Here is a 17,645-nt window from a genome sequence, read left to right on the forward strand (position 1 = left end):
TGCTGCAGGCGGCCCTCCCCGCACTCCCCTGCCCCAGCTCCCTCTGCCTAAATGCCAGGGGCAACAGGGGCGGGTGAAGATCCGGCCGCCGCGGTCGCTGCCGAAGAAAATGCCACCTCCCAAATCCTAGCGAGGCAGTCGCCTAAATGGTTGCACTGGCTCTGCATTCATGGCTCAGGTCCATCCAGTTTTCACCAAAAGTAGTTTTCGTATCAGGCCAGTCTTCATCTAGTCTGTTTTGCTGCATATCGACAAGCATCCTACATCAATTCCTTTCTTCCAACAACTATGGATTGCCTGGAAGTATATTTGAAAGGCAACGGTGAGACCACCCGCTTGAAGCTTTTTAGTTCTCACTAGTTCTGTAATGACCTATTAATTGGACATGGAGAAAGAGGAGGATGGTTAAAATACCACATCAAAAACAAATGGACACTAGACCCTTAGTATCATTTCCAGATATAATTGGTTTGCTGAGTTTGGTCATTGGTGATATGCTGGCACAGATACACTTCTTGCAGACAATGCCTGAGTGTAATGTGCCATTGAGGGTTCAGACTGGCTGTGGCATGTTATTTAATTGCTAAGACTGCAGATCATGTTTGCTATGACAAGTTGGATGGGTTTCTGGACATTAGACGGTGATGTTGATTTTGGAGGACTTTTTCCCACCAACATGTGCAACTGTTCAATCCGATGGACTGACAGCCCATCTTTCTTTTTGAAGTTTGGATTCATGTGTGTGCATGCGAGTTAGAGCTGAGCAAAAGCTGCACGCAATTTTCTGCAAGTCTTCCTTGGAATTTTTAAATAAACTGGCTTTGACTATATTTGCCCCTCCTGTCTCCCTCACTTTTTTCTTTCTACAGCTATTCTTCTTCCCTCATGAGTTTACTGACAGGAACATTTGTGGAACGGGGAATTGTAAGTGCACATCAGAAAAGATTCACCAGAGGCGTATTTTGAAGTTACAAACATGTATACACATCAGAACCTTGATTGTAAACGTTGTTCCAGTCAGGGAACAAAACATACTGTGTGACCAAATATGTCCAATCAGTACTAAGCAACGCAATCCAGCTAAAAAAATGAATGCTAAATGCCCACAATTAATTACTTGCAAACAATCTATAGAAAGAACTTCTTATGTAACCCTGAACAAGTTACTTGTTTCCCACCTGTAAAACAGAGGTACTGTTTCCTTTCTCAAAACTGTTTTGACTGTTTAGACTGGAAGCTCTTTGGGACAGAGACTGTCTCTCGTCTCTGTGCATGGATAGTGGCCGGCACTGTGAGATGCCAGTCTCAGTAGGGGCCTCTGTTTGCTAGTTTAATACAAATAATGAAGAATAACAATAATAATAATGAAAGGAAAATAAATACTCTTCATATGGAATAATTGAATACTAGCTGTGACATGGAAGAATAACATTTTAAGACTCTGAAACAGTCATGTTTTCCTCTTCATTAATTACAGATAATCCAAAATTGCTACATTTAGTTATTTCCAAAGATCTGCTGTATTTTTTCTCTGCCTCAAAGAAGACAATGATTTTGGTATGCAAACTACACTCCAAATGGACACTGAATTCAGAACAGGTTTGTATGTATTCACTTTGGAGTTATGCAGGTTTTGTAACTCTCATTCCAGTTGAAGCCACAGGTAGTTATTGAGAGTGGTAGTTACACAGATCTATATTAAAGAAACTGTTATTGATTGTGTCCCTACATTTAAAAAGACAAACTCAGGCCAGGTCTTGCTAGCATTTACGCACATAAGTAACTTAATTTGGAGTTCATTTAATACTCTCATTAGGACTACCCAGTGGTTTAAGTATTTGCAGGATCTGGTCCCTGTATTAAGGTGAAACAATGTTTCATTCGTTGTGAAAATTACTTGAGTCTGGAGAGTTCTCGGTCAATTGGGATTTTGTTTTCCTATATGTATATTTTACAAATACTGGATGTTGTTGTTGTGTGAGCGAATAAATTGTCATATGTTCAGTGAGATGTGCACAGTCTGTTAGATGTGCAGTAAGACAGTTTAGGATTTAGATTGCTACTTCATGCAGTAAATATGCTGCAGTGTTTGTCTGAAATGTCTTGCATAAAATGATTCTTTTCCAGCCTCCTAGGACTTTTCTACTCTAGGAAAAGCTTTCCTGTATTTTCCCAGTGTTACTACCACTAGTTTAGCTCCAGCAGCAGGAGCAAAGTGTGGGGGTGGGGAGGTGCTCTTCTATCCGGGACACCAGGAACTGCTACTGTTTATGGCTGTGTACCTGAAGTTTAATCCACTTCTCCCCTTCTGCTCACTAACAAGTACTTCTTGGGGTGGTCTGTGGAGTTTTTGCAAGCAGTTCATTATGCACGTTGACAGTTTGAGCTGTTAGCATGGGAGCAAAGGTGAAGCTTCCCCTTGGGAAGCCTAGCCCCCTGCCCACCTCTTCCGGCTGAGGGCCCGCCCTCCCGTGCTGCTCTCAGCAGCCCACCCCCCCATGGCCCCAGCTGTGCCAGGGAGGAGGGGAGCTGAGCGCTTGGTCAGGGCTATGGGGTGGAATTGGGAGCAAGAGCTGAGCCTGGAGCTCCTCCCCCATTATGCCCCTCCCCCGAGGCCCTATCCCCCGCCTGCTCCTCCCCACCCCGAGACTGAAAAAGCTCTGTGCCGCCACCATGGTTCTGAGTCCCAGGGCTGTGGCCGGGGGAGATTTTTCAGGGGCCCCCAAATTCACCACTGTTCCTCCCGCCAATGAGAGGTTTGGGGAGGCTTAGCATCCCCTTGCCTCCATAACGCGTTGCCTATGGCTGTTAATTAGTTGGACTGAGCACATAGGACCAATTGTATAACATCCTTTGCATAACCATCGCCAAGGTTTTTAAATAGTCTTTTTTGCAACTATTTACAACTTGATTAACTTGCTGCCCTTTTAAAATTAACTTTGCACAGGAAAATCTCACAACCAGTGTAGCATTGCATCATGTCTCTCCTGCTTGGAAGAGGATGGTCTGCATACCACAATTTGAGGTGATGCATTATTTTTACATCAGGTGGAAAAACTGCTAGTGCTGTATTTTCTGGTTAAAGCAGGGAATGGGGAGCCAAGGCTGCTCTGTCCAGCTTTGTACCTCACTCCTCTGTCTGTAAATGAGGATAATACTTAACCTACCTCAAATGAGTGTTGTGAGGTTTAATGTTAGTAAAATATTTTGAGCCCCATGGCTGCCAGAGTGTGCCAGTAATCCCAAGTAGTGCATTAGGCTAAAAGTGTTCTGAGCTTCTTTCCATCCTGCCAACCTCTACCTTGTAATCGCAGACACACACTCTGACACCTCTTGAGTAGAGATATAACATTAGGGGATATATACCAGAGAGCACCATTCGTGTTATGCTTGGTGAACTGATAACCAAAGAAATCTCCTTCTCTGGGCAAGATGTCTGAAAAGGAAAAACTCTCTCACAGGCATCCTGGCTATTATCTGTGTCAACCTAGGCTGCATCAAATTGGATTAGACTCTTCTAATTCAATTAATGACTACATCGAAAGTTTGTTTTAGCTCATAGGCCCTGCCCTCCTGTTTTCTCTAATAGCCTATGGATTTAATGACTGCAACTTTGAAGAGTGTTAAACTAAAGTGAAGTTCAGAATGGCTTGTTAACTGGGTTTATTAGCTGTTGACCTTCCCTTTCAGCATTACAGTGGCAGCCACACTGAAGAAAGCACTAACGTCCTGATTAGCATTTATCTAAAGATAGTCTGTTGCCCATTTCACAGTAAATTAGTTCAATCAGCCAGAAAGAGCCTGAGAAACATTTTCCTCCTTATTATTTGTATAAAAAGAATTGGATGTTAGGACAGTTCATCTTCCCCACTATACTGTGGATGACACCTCGGGACAGTTGTTTTTAAGGAAGGTGCCTTTGCAGGTTTTGACTAATTGAACAGATTCCCCTTTGAGATTTAGATACGTTTGTGGATGCACAGCACTTTGAATTATGTCCTTGATTTAGCCATTTGAAAAGAGCCATCATTTTGGTGCTTGGTTATTGATAGATTTGTGTTCAAATAAGACTCATAAAGCTCTTCTTCCTGATACTGTGGCTGATTCTTGGGCTGTTCCTTGACATTACAAAACTCTCTCCTTTTATATATAAAAAATCATATGGGTTTAAACTATGAAATGGGCTTCTGGCAAAACATGTCCTTTTAAAGGACTGTGTTGTGTGTAATAGAAATGTCCCCTTCCAGTAACCAAAATCACCCGTACTGGTATTTTCCCATTTTTGGAACTTGATGGGGTTGAATTATATTTGGGGTTTTTATCGTTTGAAGTTAGGGGGATGAAATATGCCAGATTGACAGAGCTGAAGATTGAAGTATTCTTCCCTGTTTGCCATCACAAGCATCAATACTTCAGGGTTCTGGATGCTGACCAGCAATGTGCTGAATGGCCTGACCTTGAGGGACAAAGTTTGAAGGGGAGACGATAGGCGGTTATTCAAGCACAACCAGGGGCCATGTACTGTCGTAAATGAAGTCATTGACAAAACTCTTCCTCTTGATTACCACAGAGGAACAATCAGATTCTTCTTCTACTCAGAACACCAACTAGGGTGCCAATTTGACGTTGGATCTTGATACGAATATAGGCTTTGCTGGGAGCTTTAACTGACAGCACCTGCTCCACTCATTTAGACACCCTCTCAGGATTGTGAGGTTATCAGCTTTGGGAGACTAACTTCAGTCCCCCTATACGAAGTATATACAATGCCATGGTCTTCTGTGGATGGATGAAGAAAACTGCCCAAAGTCCCCATCCTCGTCCCATCCACAGACTGTATGCCTGACTTGTTGCTTACAAGGAAATGCTCTATAGTAAGAGTTGAAGCAATCTGATATTGATAGATTGAGGGAGCTCACTGGCTGTGGGCTACACCAAGTGAAATTAGAAATGAAAGAACAGTGAGCTCTCTTAAAAAGAGGCCAAAAGATATATAATCCCTGTTGTCAAACAATGGGTTTGGCGGGGGGTTGGGCACGGTAACTCTTAGTGTGTAGATTCAATCCTGCAAGGTGCTGATCATGCTGGTGCTGATCCAGGGAAAAAAAACAAACAGTGGTGCTTAATTTTAAACCGAAATTTAAATCAATTGGTCTACTCGTGTGTGTAAGATTAAGCAATGCTAAAATGTTTTGCTGGATTAATTTCTCTTGCACTTTCAAGGTGTACCACCAAATACTAACATATAGGTCACAACATTGCTATTAAAGTAAAAATATGCACAAACAAGGTAATGTGTTGAGGTGTCACAGCCAACATTTTCCCATTTACTGTGTCGTTGTCAAGAGGAAAAGTTTTTGGGCCAAGGCTAAGATAAATAGAACAGAGCTCAAGGAAAGTTAAAGTTAACCATTAGCACCATTAACCACTCACCATTTTCTACCAAGCTAGAAAACTATTGCCAATTGTATTAGCGCTGGTCTGCTCCAGTATATGATGACACCAGCTTTGAATTACCATTTATTATTGGTATTGCACCAGTTGCTAGGGGTACATTTACACTGCAATAAAAGGTCTGCAGCTGGGCTGGTCAGCTGATTCAGGCTCACGGGGATCAGGTTATGGGGCTATACAATGATAGTGTAAATGTTGAGGCTCGGGCTGGAGCCAGAACTCTGAGAAGCCATGACGGGAGAAGGATCTCAAAGCCCCAATGTCTACACTGCAATTTTTAGCCATGTGCCCTCAGCCTGGTGAGCCCAAGTCAGTTGACCCAAGCCCTGAGACTCAGTGCCATGTTGTTGTGTTTTTTTATCTTAGTGCAGACATATCCTAAGAGCCCCAGTCAGGATCGGGGCCCCACTGTAGGTGCTGTACAACACTTACTGATAGAGAGTTGTTGCCTCAAAGAGCTTACTATTTTGGTTGCAACAGGTAGATAAAACAATCAGTCTTCACGGGTGGAAGCAGGGCAGGAAGGAATGGAAGATGAGGTAACCGTAAAACAATCCTATCTTGGCACAGTGAACATTACTCCTAGTGTTCCACCTGCCTAGCCACTCAATGAACCTGAATAGGTAGAAAGAATGGCACGATATTAGAATTCTAGGGTGCTTAGTTGCCATTGATTTGATAATCTTTATGGAGGCCTTGAGTTTTTCTGCTTCTACAATAAAGGAGACAGGAGCAACACACTGATTTTGCATCATTTTTTTTTAAATGTCCTCTTATCATGAGTAATGGTCTGATAACAGCAGCCTTAGAGTCCAGTTAATGAAATGTACCAGTCTTGCCGCTGTTACCTCTACTGCTGTCTGAAAAGTTAAAACCATATTGATCTCGATGGACATTTCATGGATTTACATCAGTATGAAAGAGTCAGGACCCGTGTATCTGCATGAGCCATCCAGTCTCCTGTATTCCTAGCTGCTTGTTTCTGTACTCTTTAGCTGCGCATCATTCAGTGCATTTATGACATTGCTATATAGAAATAGTAGAAAGTTTAATACTTTTGTCCTCCTTCTAGCAACATGCTGAAGTATTCCAAATACGCAGAACATTCTGCTGAAGAGGAAAGAGTGGGTGTTTCTTGAGAAGGATTCAAAATATTTTTTTCTAACTATGCCACTTTGAAGTTCACAGTGATTCCTTCTTATTTTTAAACTGTCATTTCCTATTGATTTCCTTCCTCCTCCCTCTTTGCTGCTCTTCTTCCTCTAGCTGCTTCCCACTGAAAACAGTTCTGTTAACCTGGCAAACCAGGTGAACAGTTGTGTAATATACACAGCTGCCTGCATGACTCTAATGCTGCTGTTTAGCCGGTGGGCAGGTTGGAGAGAGAATGTAAGAGACAGATGGTCCCTTTTCTCTTGCTCCTGAGTAACTAGCCATGCCTCTCTGATATGAACTCCCTTAGCCTTTGGGCAGCAGTGGCTCCAGGCACCAGAGCTCCAAGCATGTGCCTGGGGCGGCAACCCATGGGGGTTGCCCTGCCAGTCCCTGTGAGGGCGGCAGTCAGGCAGCCTTCGGTGACTTGCCTGTGGGAGATTCACCGGTCCCGCAGATTCAGCGGCAATTCGGCAGTGGGTACGCTGAAGCTGCGGGACCGGCGGTCCTCCTGCAGGGAAGCCACCGAAGGCAGCCTGCCTGCCGTGCTTGGGGCGGCAAAAAAGCTAAAGCCGCCCCGCCTTTGGGTTTCTGATTCTATATATTTCCCTGAAGTGGGTCCCTTAACTAAACTCCATTGTATTAATTTAGCTGGAATAAATGGGCCAAATGGCTTAACATAACCCAGTCTCTGTCCAGCATTAAACCGTGTTAAACAATGTCTGAAGTTTAATATACAGAGCCCTCTGCCTGCTCAGTATTAAAAAAATATTTTAAACCTTGTATTAAAGATAAAAAAAAGTTAAAGCATTTGAAAGATAAAATATTAAGTGAGGCTTTCGTTTTAACAGCATCCTGTAGCTGTACTGCATCTGACACCCCAGAACTCTAAGGGGTTCTAAAATCCAATCCAGTCCGAAATTTGTATCTTGCACCAACCTATTATGTTTATCTTGCAATAATAACCATAGGCTAACACCTTCGGTGTTTTGAGCTTAGACTCCTAGGTCCATATTCAGGCTTCTAAAATTACAGCTTGATCCTGCAAAGTGCTGGGCGCTCCACCCTGATCCTGCAAAGCACATAAGCATGTGTTTAACTTAAAACGTATTTAAAATTAAGCATGTAACCAGAGCACCCAGCACTTTGTGGAACAAAGCCCTAAAAGTGGCCTGAGCACCTGCTACCCCCATTTTAGGAGAATGTTTGGGTGTTCTGAAAAGCAGCAAAGAATCCTGTGGCACCTTATAGACTAACAGACGTTTTGCAGCATGAGCTTTCGTGGGTGAATACCCACTTCATCGTATTCACCCATGAAAGCTCATGCTGCAAAACGTCTGTTAGTCTATAAGGTGCCACAGGATTCTTAGTCTGGATCTGTAAAAGCAGCAAACATGGCTACCCCTCTGATATTTGGGTATTCTGCCCTTCTGTGAATCAGGCTACTTTGCTTAGGTGCTTTAAATGTGTATTATGGAGCCTAAGTTTAGGCAGCCTGCCTTGAAAATTTTGGCCATGGACTTTTAGCTGAACTTTGGGATTGTATGAAATGGTGGGGGATGATATTTCTACTGTATAACTAATGTCCAAGCAGTGGAGGTTTGGGGGATTAAATCTTCTACTATTGTGTAATGATGATTTGAACAGCTAAGTGATCACATGCCGTGTGTGTGTGTGTGCGTGAAAATAAATATATATATATATATAATATATAGTAAAACTATTCAGATGCCCGCTTAAGCACAGAACTCCTCTCTGGTTACAATCCAGACCAATAAAAATGTTGTCAGTGGCGATCACACTTAGAAAATTCTATTGATAAGGATAAATCCATACTGTATATTTTAGTGTTTGACATTTTCATTCATAGTGGTATATTTCCTTAAATAGAGTAACAGTTCAGACGGGAAGTACAGTAAATAAATTGCAACTTCATTGGAGTGAAATTCAAGGCCGCGCACATGGCTACTGCATCGTGTAAGTCCAGTCCCACTCAAGCTCTATTTTGAGGATGTCAGTGGTTCATAGGCTTTGTGCAGAGGTGAATTTCACCCTAGATATGAGAAATGACTGCAAACAGCAGCTCCACCAAGGCAACTGTTCTGTGTATCTTTGCAGAGTGTTTTTTATGGATCTACTCTGCTTTGAATATACTATATTAGTACAGTAATATCCCAAATAGGATCTAGTAACATTACAGACAATAGGTGTATGGAAGGCTTGAATAAATTTGAGACAGAGGTGAGAGAGTCCTTCTGCATTGTACAGGGCACAGGATATCTGGATTATATAGGTTTGCTTTATCTGCCAAGGGAACTGAAACAATTTCCAAGCAACAGAAAAGCTGGTCAGTAGCACCATCTGCAGGCTGCAGAAGAGGACATTCTCCCACATATTGTATCAGTCATACTAAAGCAGTGTTTTGCAGAGAGAAACCGGGACAGGGCCTCGAATAGGGAGTTAAGATCCTGTGTCCAAGTATAAGATACACGATGGAGTGGATGAGAGAAGGAAATAGCAGCATCCTCTAATGGTCCCTGCATTGTTACATGAGGGCCGGAGAGTCAAGAAGGTGTAGTCCGCTAATTCTTTGTTGAGACTGCATGCGAACACCTTGGGGTATTTGGGTGGCAAATGACTGGGAGAAAGGGACACAGAGAGAGTTGCTCTACGTAGTATTCCATCATTTCCTCAGCAACCCAGTAGGGAAATTCCCCTGTTAGTTAATGCTGATCCCTTCAAGTGCAGGTAATTGTGGAATGACAGCTCTGCTCCACAGGGAGCCATCCTGCCAGAGGAAGGAGATCAGAAGAATACCCTGACATTTTCCCATTAGTTCTCAGGTCATCTCTGGGGTTGGATGGCCCTTTTTTGGGCCCACAGATCCTTTCGTTCACCTCCCCATCCCCAACTAATTAGTATTAGCTGTAAGATTCAGCATAAAGCTTTTGTTGTTTGTAGGGGTGATGAAGCCCTCTGAGATTAAATGTTGTCCCTTAGGCTGTTTTAAGCAAGCGTACTCTGTGATACGAAATAATTCCTTGGAACGAAAGAGAATTGGACAGGCATTAGGCACTTCAGTGAATTAACTCTGCTCTCCTTCTTCCCATGAGTAGTTCCATCAAAGTCCGCTGAGACTTCTGGCATAAATCAAGCAAGCAGGATTTGGCACAAGGAGAACCGTACTGAACTAAGGTTCAAGGTAACGACACTTTGGGCTAATGGTGCACTCAGACGAGCGAGATGTTACCATTTCTAAACCCAGGCAGCCCTGCTGCTAATGGGGTTTATAATCCATGGTCATTTTCAGGACTGCATCTGCTAGGTTCTAATTATCCCTAATACCAGAAAACAATGTGCATAAAACTGCTTTCCTATGAGATACTATCCGATTTATGCTCCTTTGATGGTTTAATATCATTGCACTGAGCTCAGTGCTGTCTTGCCTTTTTCTCTTCCACTGCTTGAGGTTTTTCCTTTTCTTGCAGCAGATGGCACTCTTTAGTTCTGTTTCAAACTCTCTCCTTCTGGAAGTTTCTCTGGGAGATTCTGTTTTAAACTACTCTCGCCAATTTTACATCCGTATTCTCCGTGAAGCTTCATGAAAGCTTGTAAAAGCCCATTGGCTCAGAAATGAAACCGGCAGTGTGTTTGGACTCTGCGGCTCTCTCCAGCAATTGCACACAAATTGTGAAAAGTCTCGGTAAGCCCTGGCGACGGGCTGATAATGACTTTGCAAAAATGCTTCTGATGTTTTGCGTCGCCATGTAGATCAGCAACGATGAAACTCCCAGCAAGGCCACATGGGATTCTAATTAATCCCATAAATTTGTGTATTCTTTATAGAACACAGCAGGGAAAGGAACCCCTTGTATGTTCTTAAAGGCACCTTTTATTTTGTAAACATAGTTCTGATTTGCATATTTTAATCTCCATGGTGGTGTTTTGATCCGTTGTTTAGTATAATTAGAGCAAAAACAACAATAAAATGAAGGCAGCTATCCCTACTTCTGCAGGTGTTTGACACAGAGGCATGAAAACTAAAGACAATAGAGTAAATGATACAGCATCATTGGCTAGTCCCTTCATTGTGTATCCGAATAAGGCAGGCTTGTATCTAAACATACTTCTTCACTGCTGAGAAAACCCAGTTGTGTAAAATGAAATTAGCCTTATCATGCCAACAGGCAGGGACATGCATATTATCACTATTTTTCCTTCTCTCTCACTCTGTCTGCTGAGGTGCTGTTGACCATAATTGTAGGACAGATTGCACAATGGGTTCACTTCTGTAGCCATCATGGTGAGTGGTGCCTGGGTAAGATGAGGAAAATGGTAATAAGTGAGTGTTGATAAGGCACTTGGCTGAAGTGGCTGCTGGAAAAAGCAGAGCAACATAAAAAGAGCCAGTGTGGGTTTTGGGAAGACTCTGCAGGCTAGCAGTTAGAGGGGAAGATTTAAGTCATTGGATTTGTTTTTAAGATTGAGCCACTCTCTTATGACCTCATGCCTCAGTCAATCCAGCAATAAGATGGGGGTAAAATCAGGGACCTTTTTGAAAAGCAAACATTGCCTCTGGAATAGAGAAAAAATGGAATTCTATCCATGCAGAAGAGACAGGTTTATAAATTGTTTCTTATGTTGTTTAAAATTCTTCTCAGTATTTGTTTTTCCTGTGGACATTTTACTTTCCAGGGCTCTGCAGAATCGCACAAAAGTGTTTAGCTAAACAGTCGTGTTGTGTCTGTGTATGTATGTTCATTTTCAGACCTTACTGCTGCAGTATAGTTCAGAGCTTTGCAGCGCTCAGCTTGGTTTCCGTAGCTGCTGATATTCCTTAAATTTTGAATGTGCTGATTCTTATGGGTTCTTTGTTTGTTGTTATGCTGGGCTTTTATTATTATTTTCCCCCACCTTGCAAAGGACATTGAGCTAAGTTTAACTAATTACCTGGAAGCTCCTCTTCTTAGTAGAAATTGTTATCCGTGGAAGTACAGAACAAGACAGCTCTCCTCCATAAATCAATCCTGGGATTTTATTAGAGTGTTTATGTAACCTCAGTTTATGTGCTATAATTCTTTGCTATGTTGCATAGAGTAATTCCCAGAGAGGATGTTTGTGCTTTTTTTCCTTATAAATTCTTTAGTGCAAGCTTTTCTTATGACATCTCTCTTCCCCCCCACCCTTTCTTCCCCCCTCTCTCTTTTGGTAACACTTGATTGCGTTTTACTGACTGAAGTTTATAAATCAAATCTGTATCTGTTATTTACACTGCATGAGATACAATGAATGCCTTTAAGAGGGAAGAATGTTTAACTTTTTCATTGACTTTTTTAATGTGTACAAAGAGAAGAAACTGTCCATTTTTAACTAAATAAGAATTCTTATATGAAACCGATCCTTCCTGTTAGATATCACTGATTGTACCCATGTTCCCTCTGTCAGAACACCCGTTCATAAGATAACTGGAATAATGAGAGGTTTAAAAAATTCTGATATCAGGAAGGTGCAAACTATAAATTAAGCATGAAATGCAAAGATCTGATGTCGGATAGAGAATCTTACAAGTTGAAACAAAGTAAGGCCCTGATTCTACAAACAGGCACATGCTTACCTGTATGCATATTGAAGTCAGTGGGAGTGCTCGCATCTGTCAACTAACGTACGTTCATAAGTATTTTCAGGACTGGAGCCTAAAACAGGAAGGACCATTGTGACTGAATGCACCCCTGTATTCACACCCTACACACCACTGTAATAATCTTTTGTATAAAATGTGCCTTGTGAGGTATTCATTTGAAAACTAATAACTCACTGATTAATAATATGATACGTGCATAGTAATATATGTACCGTTATAATCATAAGATGAAATTGGGTCTGAAAAGTGTTTGCCTCTAGCCCCAGGTGTCGTCCAAGTTGATGGGCAGTCGCCTGTCAAGTGGCCATTCTTTGGCGAGGAATGGGGGCAGGAAGAAAGAGATCTGCATTTTAGCAAACAGCATGAAACCTCTTTTGCCCCAAAATTCCTAGTCTCCATCCTCACCTTTATCTAGGATTAACCCTCAAGAAAATGCATTTCAAAGGAGGACTAGACTAAAAAATGAAGGGCAAAAACCTTAAGGTGTCTCTCTCTTTCACCTCAGAAGACAAAAGAAACAGCCTTTGAACTTTGGAAACAGATCCTGGCCTGAGACTTTGGTCAGCAATGTTACTGGGGGACCAAAGTGGCACTAGAAAGCATTTTATCTCTCTCCCCCTTGTAACCATTTGTGACTTTAATGCCTTGTACTTGTACTCCCTTAAAATTTCTCTCTTTCTAATTAAATAAATTTGCTTTCTTTAATCAAACTAATCCAGTGTTGTAAACTGTTTGGGTAACTCCATTTGAAGTAGCAAATTGTTGTATATTGTGCCCCTACAGGGGCAAGAGACCTAAAATGTCTGAACTTTCCAGGAGAAGGCTGGACAGTGCAGAACACATGGGGGAAAATTTGGGGCGGGGGATTTAGAACTGGGAGTGTGTTGGGGTCACCCTGCAAGTGGTAACCGAGGCTGGTGGAAGCCAGTGTGTGACTGGAGTGTGCTGTCAGGCTGCAGCAATACCCAGACGCCTCGGGGGTGACCTGTTTGCTGTTTGGCTGTTCGTGAGGGGCCCAGGTTGGGAGCTACCGCAGCAAAACATGAGTGACACAGGGCCTCATTGGTCTGGACTGCACCCTGGAAAGTCACAACCACGTGCCCAGTCACCAAAATATGGGCTAAATTCTTAGCTAGTGTAAATCAGTTGTATTTCTCCACTGAAGCCATTACATAACAATGTTCAGTTATCCTCACCCATGTCTATTGAGCTATATAGTAAAGGTAGCTACATAGGGGTGCAAAACAATGTCCTTCATTTGCCTGTAAAAATCAGAATTCATGATTCTGAATTTCTCTGCTTCAACTATGACCATGATGCATAGTTCATTCTTCATGTCTAGTCAGTTCCTTGCCTGTCTGCTGAGATGACCAACATGGTAGTAAATTGCTATCTTCTCTGTGATGCTGACTATCTACTCTATCTACTCTGTGCTATCTACTCTGTGATTACTTGCCTGCAAGTAACTGAGCTGAGATCAACTCTTTTCGCTCAGACCACCCAGCAGCCATTAGATGATAACTTGTGGTGTCTGCTGACTGGGGCTGGAGTCAACCCACTAACTTAGAAGCAAAAGTGATTTCCCCTTGCCAGTCTACTGAACTGCCAAGGGTATAAGTGCCCTACTTTCAGACATCTGGGATATTAAACACTCAGATTTCTTTTTTTTTTAAACACACACCCATTAATTCCCCCCAGCTCTGAATTTCCTAGCAATTATGATGAGTCAACTGATCAGTGCGATCAACATGCCCATTTTTTGTGCTTCATAGTGTTTATTCACTTCACTTCTCAAGCACATTTTCTCCAGATTATTTAACGTTAATCACATTGCTACTGCTTTTTGCGTGCAAATTAGAGTGACCACACAGCAAATGTGAAAAATCGGGATTGGGTGAGGCGGTAATAGGCACCTATATAAGACAAAGCCCAAATATCGGGACTGTTCCTATAAAATCGGGACATCTGGTCACCCTAGTGCAAGTGCGCCTTTGAGGCCTGTTGAGTGATTGCATCAGAGTTAACCAATTCTCATCAAGGCTTGCAGTTTGCTGCTTACTCAGAATCTGTCACTCACCCCTTATTTGCCCAGCTTTAATCAATCACAAATGAAACAAGGGAAGGGAGAGGGCACGTGTATTTGATGATGATGTCTTGGGGCCCAGGAAGACCTTGTTGTGAAGAAGTGGCAGTCTTTCAGAGAGCCATCATTGCTTACAGGAATCTGTAACATATTTATGGACAGCCTGCCTTCTCCCCCCTGTAAACATATGAAAGAAACATGAGAGAGCATTAAACAGCAGAAGACAAATCATGGTCAGAATAAATATACAGTTTGCTGGCAAATTTAAAAATATGCTTGTGGATTCTAATAGCTGTAGGCAACAGTTGGATATTTATTGCAACCAAGGCTGACTGTGGTTTGCTATGTTTATAAAACAGTTTTTAATACTACTTTTCTTTTAAAATGAGTTTTTAATTTAGAATAATTTTTTAGGATTTGTTTCCTGAGTACAGATGGCTGAACGCTGCAGGGGTGCCTGGAGAGGGGAGGAAAATGTGCTTGTGGGCGTGTTTTAAAAGCGCTCCAGATGGAGTGTATCGAGTGAAATTTAAACCATTGCCCTGTGAACTACAAGTGTGATAAATAGAATCAGTCAATCCACAAGCCATGGTGTGGGGAACAAAAACAGATTGATAGGGATGCGTTATGGAGGGAAGTAGGTCATACAGTGCCCCCACAAAAGACTGAGGCATAGTTATGTAACCAACCTCAGAGTCCTATTATAAGGAGTATGTGTAATACTTAATTTGTACCATTAACCAACCAATACCAGTACCAACAGATCTGTAATCCTTTGCTGTCCCTTATCTCCTCCAAAGTGTAGTAGTCACACAGAGAGGGGATGAAAAAAGAGACATGCAAGACAAAACCTTGGACCAGCTTCTGAAAACATGGATACCTTGGAGGCTTACACCCTGGTTCCTTTTCAGAACTTTGTGCAGTTCAGTATTCAAAACCCATAGATTTCCTTAGAAGGATTTGTTAGTACAACTCTTCATCTGTGTTTAAGAACTGTAACTCACTGAGTAAACTGTACATGATTTTTTTGGAAGATACAGCTGAACAGGTGAAGGAAATCAAGAACATTTTAATTGCTCCAAGGATCTGAGATGTCCCAGGCTCTGGGAAACAATTTTCAGCTAAAATTGGAATCTGTGAACATTGACTCATACTGTGGGAAAGTGTATATTTGTGTTCTAACTTATAATCAAACATTGCAGCAGCCTCTTCTAATTAAACTGCTGAAGACATTGAAAGAGGAATTCTTGGCTTACTAAAGCTTGCAATCGGATGCTTTTTTCTTTTTGTCAATAATGTCTAAAGACTCTTGCTCCCTGGGCAAATAACTTATGGAATAAGTCATGACTATTTGTCTTGATTGCTTTCTTCACTTACGTGGAGCTAGCACGCAAGGCAAAGTAGATGTGGAAGTACATCGTTTCACCTGTACCAGTCTTGGCTTGAAAAAAGGAATAGTTCTTGAAGCTCCGGAGTCCAGGCCTTCGGTGGGCATAAATTAGTGTGGCTCTATTGAAGTAAAATTTAAATTAACTTGGGTAACCAAAAGTCAGTGTTCATAACGTGACATTCTAAACCAAATCCATCTCTTACCGCTAGCTCTAGTATTTATAACAATGCGTAAGAAAAACATCTGAAATAAGTTTTATCTTTGGCCTCTGTGCATCAGCTTCTGTGACTTATTCCTATTACATCCATTTTGCCCCTTTATCTCTTTCCTTCTTTTCTTTTCTTTAGTCTCTACATTGACCCTCATTGTGACATTACTATACCTTCCCCAAAAATGAAATCCAGCTAACACCAATCAATTTTCTTGCCTCTGTGTTGGTGAGAGGCTTGGATTCTTGCCCTCCCTCTGAGTTTTTCCTTCCCTAAGGGGGCATCCACTCCAAAGAACAGACTCTTTGCCTAAGGCAGTTGTCAATGAACCTTTCTGTAACCAGTTATGGTTCAAAGCATTTTCTATTTTAAATTGAAAACTTTTCTCTGTTAATCTCATCTGCTGCTCTTAGCCTCCCCCACCCACCCCCCATCGCCTCCCAGCATTCCTCCCCATACAAACTAAACCAAAAAAGGGTTAATGCTTAATGGAAACATTTGGAAGTATATCTCCCCAAAGTAGTGAGACCCTCAAAACTCTTCTGTACTATCTGAAGCCTTAGTACTAGGTATCAATAGCTGTCTAGGCAATTAAGAAATCAGAGCAGGAGTTTCAAAAGAGTCTAAAGGAGTTAGGTGCACAAATCTCTTTAACTTTTAATGTGAAAAATCCAGCCGTACTCTCAGATTTAAGCACTAGCATTTTATGCTGGCAACAATCCCATGTTTATGGTGATCGTTTATCCAAAATCACTTGAGAAGAGCTTTGTTTTATTTATGTTCTATAGCTTATAGATATATTTTCCCCATGCATTTGTGGGTTAAATACATGTGGTGTCACTTGATAAAGCTATTTCCAATATGGATCCCGTTGTTCAAATGTCAGTGTTTTAAAATTAGGTAAAAGTTTTAAAACAGATTTTTATTATGGGATTAGTAATGGTTTGTTGGATAGTCTGATAATGGGGTGATGAATTGTGAATGTTTAAAAATATTTTTGTATAGAAGGTTTTGGGATTTTTTTGATATAATGTATCCAGTTTTTTTCAGTTTAAAATAATATTGTTTACTTCTCCCTTTCTGATCCCGCCCCCTTTTTCTCCTTTGCATGGAGAGGCAAATAGAATAAAGTTGGGGCCTGTTTAAAAGGCCTGGTTTCAGTCCCTTTGTTTCAGAGGAAAAAAGTACAAATATTTTGCGATTTTAATTGCCCCATCCACCAGCTTCTGTTTAGGTTTCTGTTCTAATGGAAGCGTGTATGTACGTATGTATGTATTCAAAGAATCCTTCCATGCCCTTTTGTGGGAGTGGTTGAATTTCTGTGCATTGTCTCATCCACCTTCCTCCATCTCTCATATCTCTGAGCAGATCAGAATCCCTCCTGAATTGGTCAGAAGTGTCACCAGGCACGCGTTCAGCCTCGAGGACTATGTTACCGCCACAGTGCTCTTTTTTTATCTCTAGCTCCAAGAGCAAGTGACCAGTCAGCCTCAGACACAGATTTCCCAGCCTGGCAGTGCATTGCCACTACTAGATTGTTTAACCAGCTTATGTGATTAACATTGTTCCTTTACAGAGTGCACACAAGGTCTTTAGCACTTCAAAGGTCTGCAGTTCCATTTTGGAATATTTGCATAAGGTTTTAGCTTTGGAGACATAATGGGAAATACATGTGCACCTGTATAGCTGTCACCAAAAACGGGTTAATGTAACAGA

At 41.7% G+C, this 17,645-nt stretch overlaps 1 protein-coding gene across 15 annotated transcripts in view; it reads left to right on the forward strand.

Moving 5' to 3' along the window:
• The window catches only part of AUTS2 (activator of transcription and developmental regulator AUTS2), a 1,174,081-nt gene that overhangs the window by 615,932 nt on the left and 540,504 nt on the right, over positions 1–17,645 (forward strand). The window lies entirely within an intron of this gene.

This window comes from Mauremys reevesii, linkage group 20 (genome assembly GCF_016161935.1).
Source record: "Mauremys reevesii isolate NIE-2019 linkage group 20, ASM1616193v1, whole genome shotgun sequence".
Classification (NCBI taxonomy): domain Eukaryota; kingdom Metazoa; phylum Chordata; order Testudines; family Geoemydidae; genus Mauremys; species Mauremys reevesii.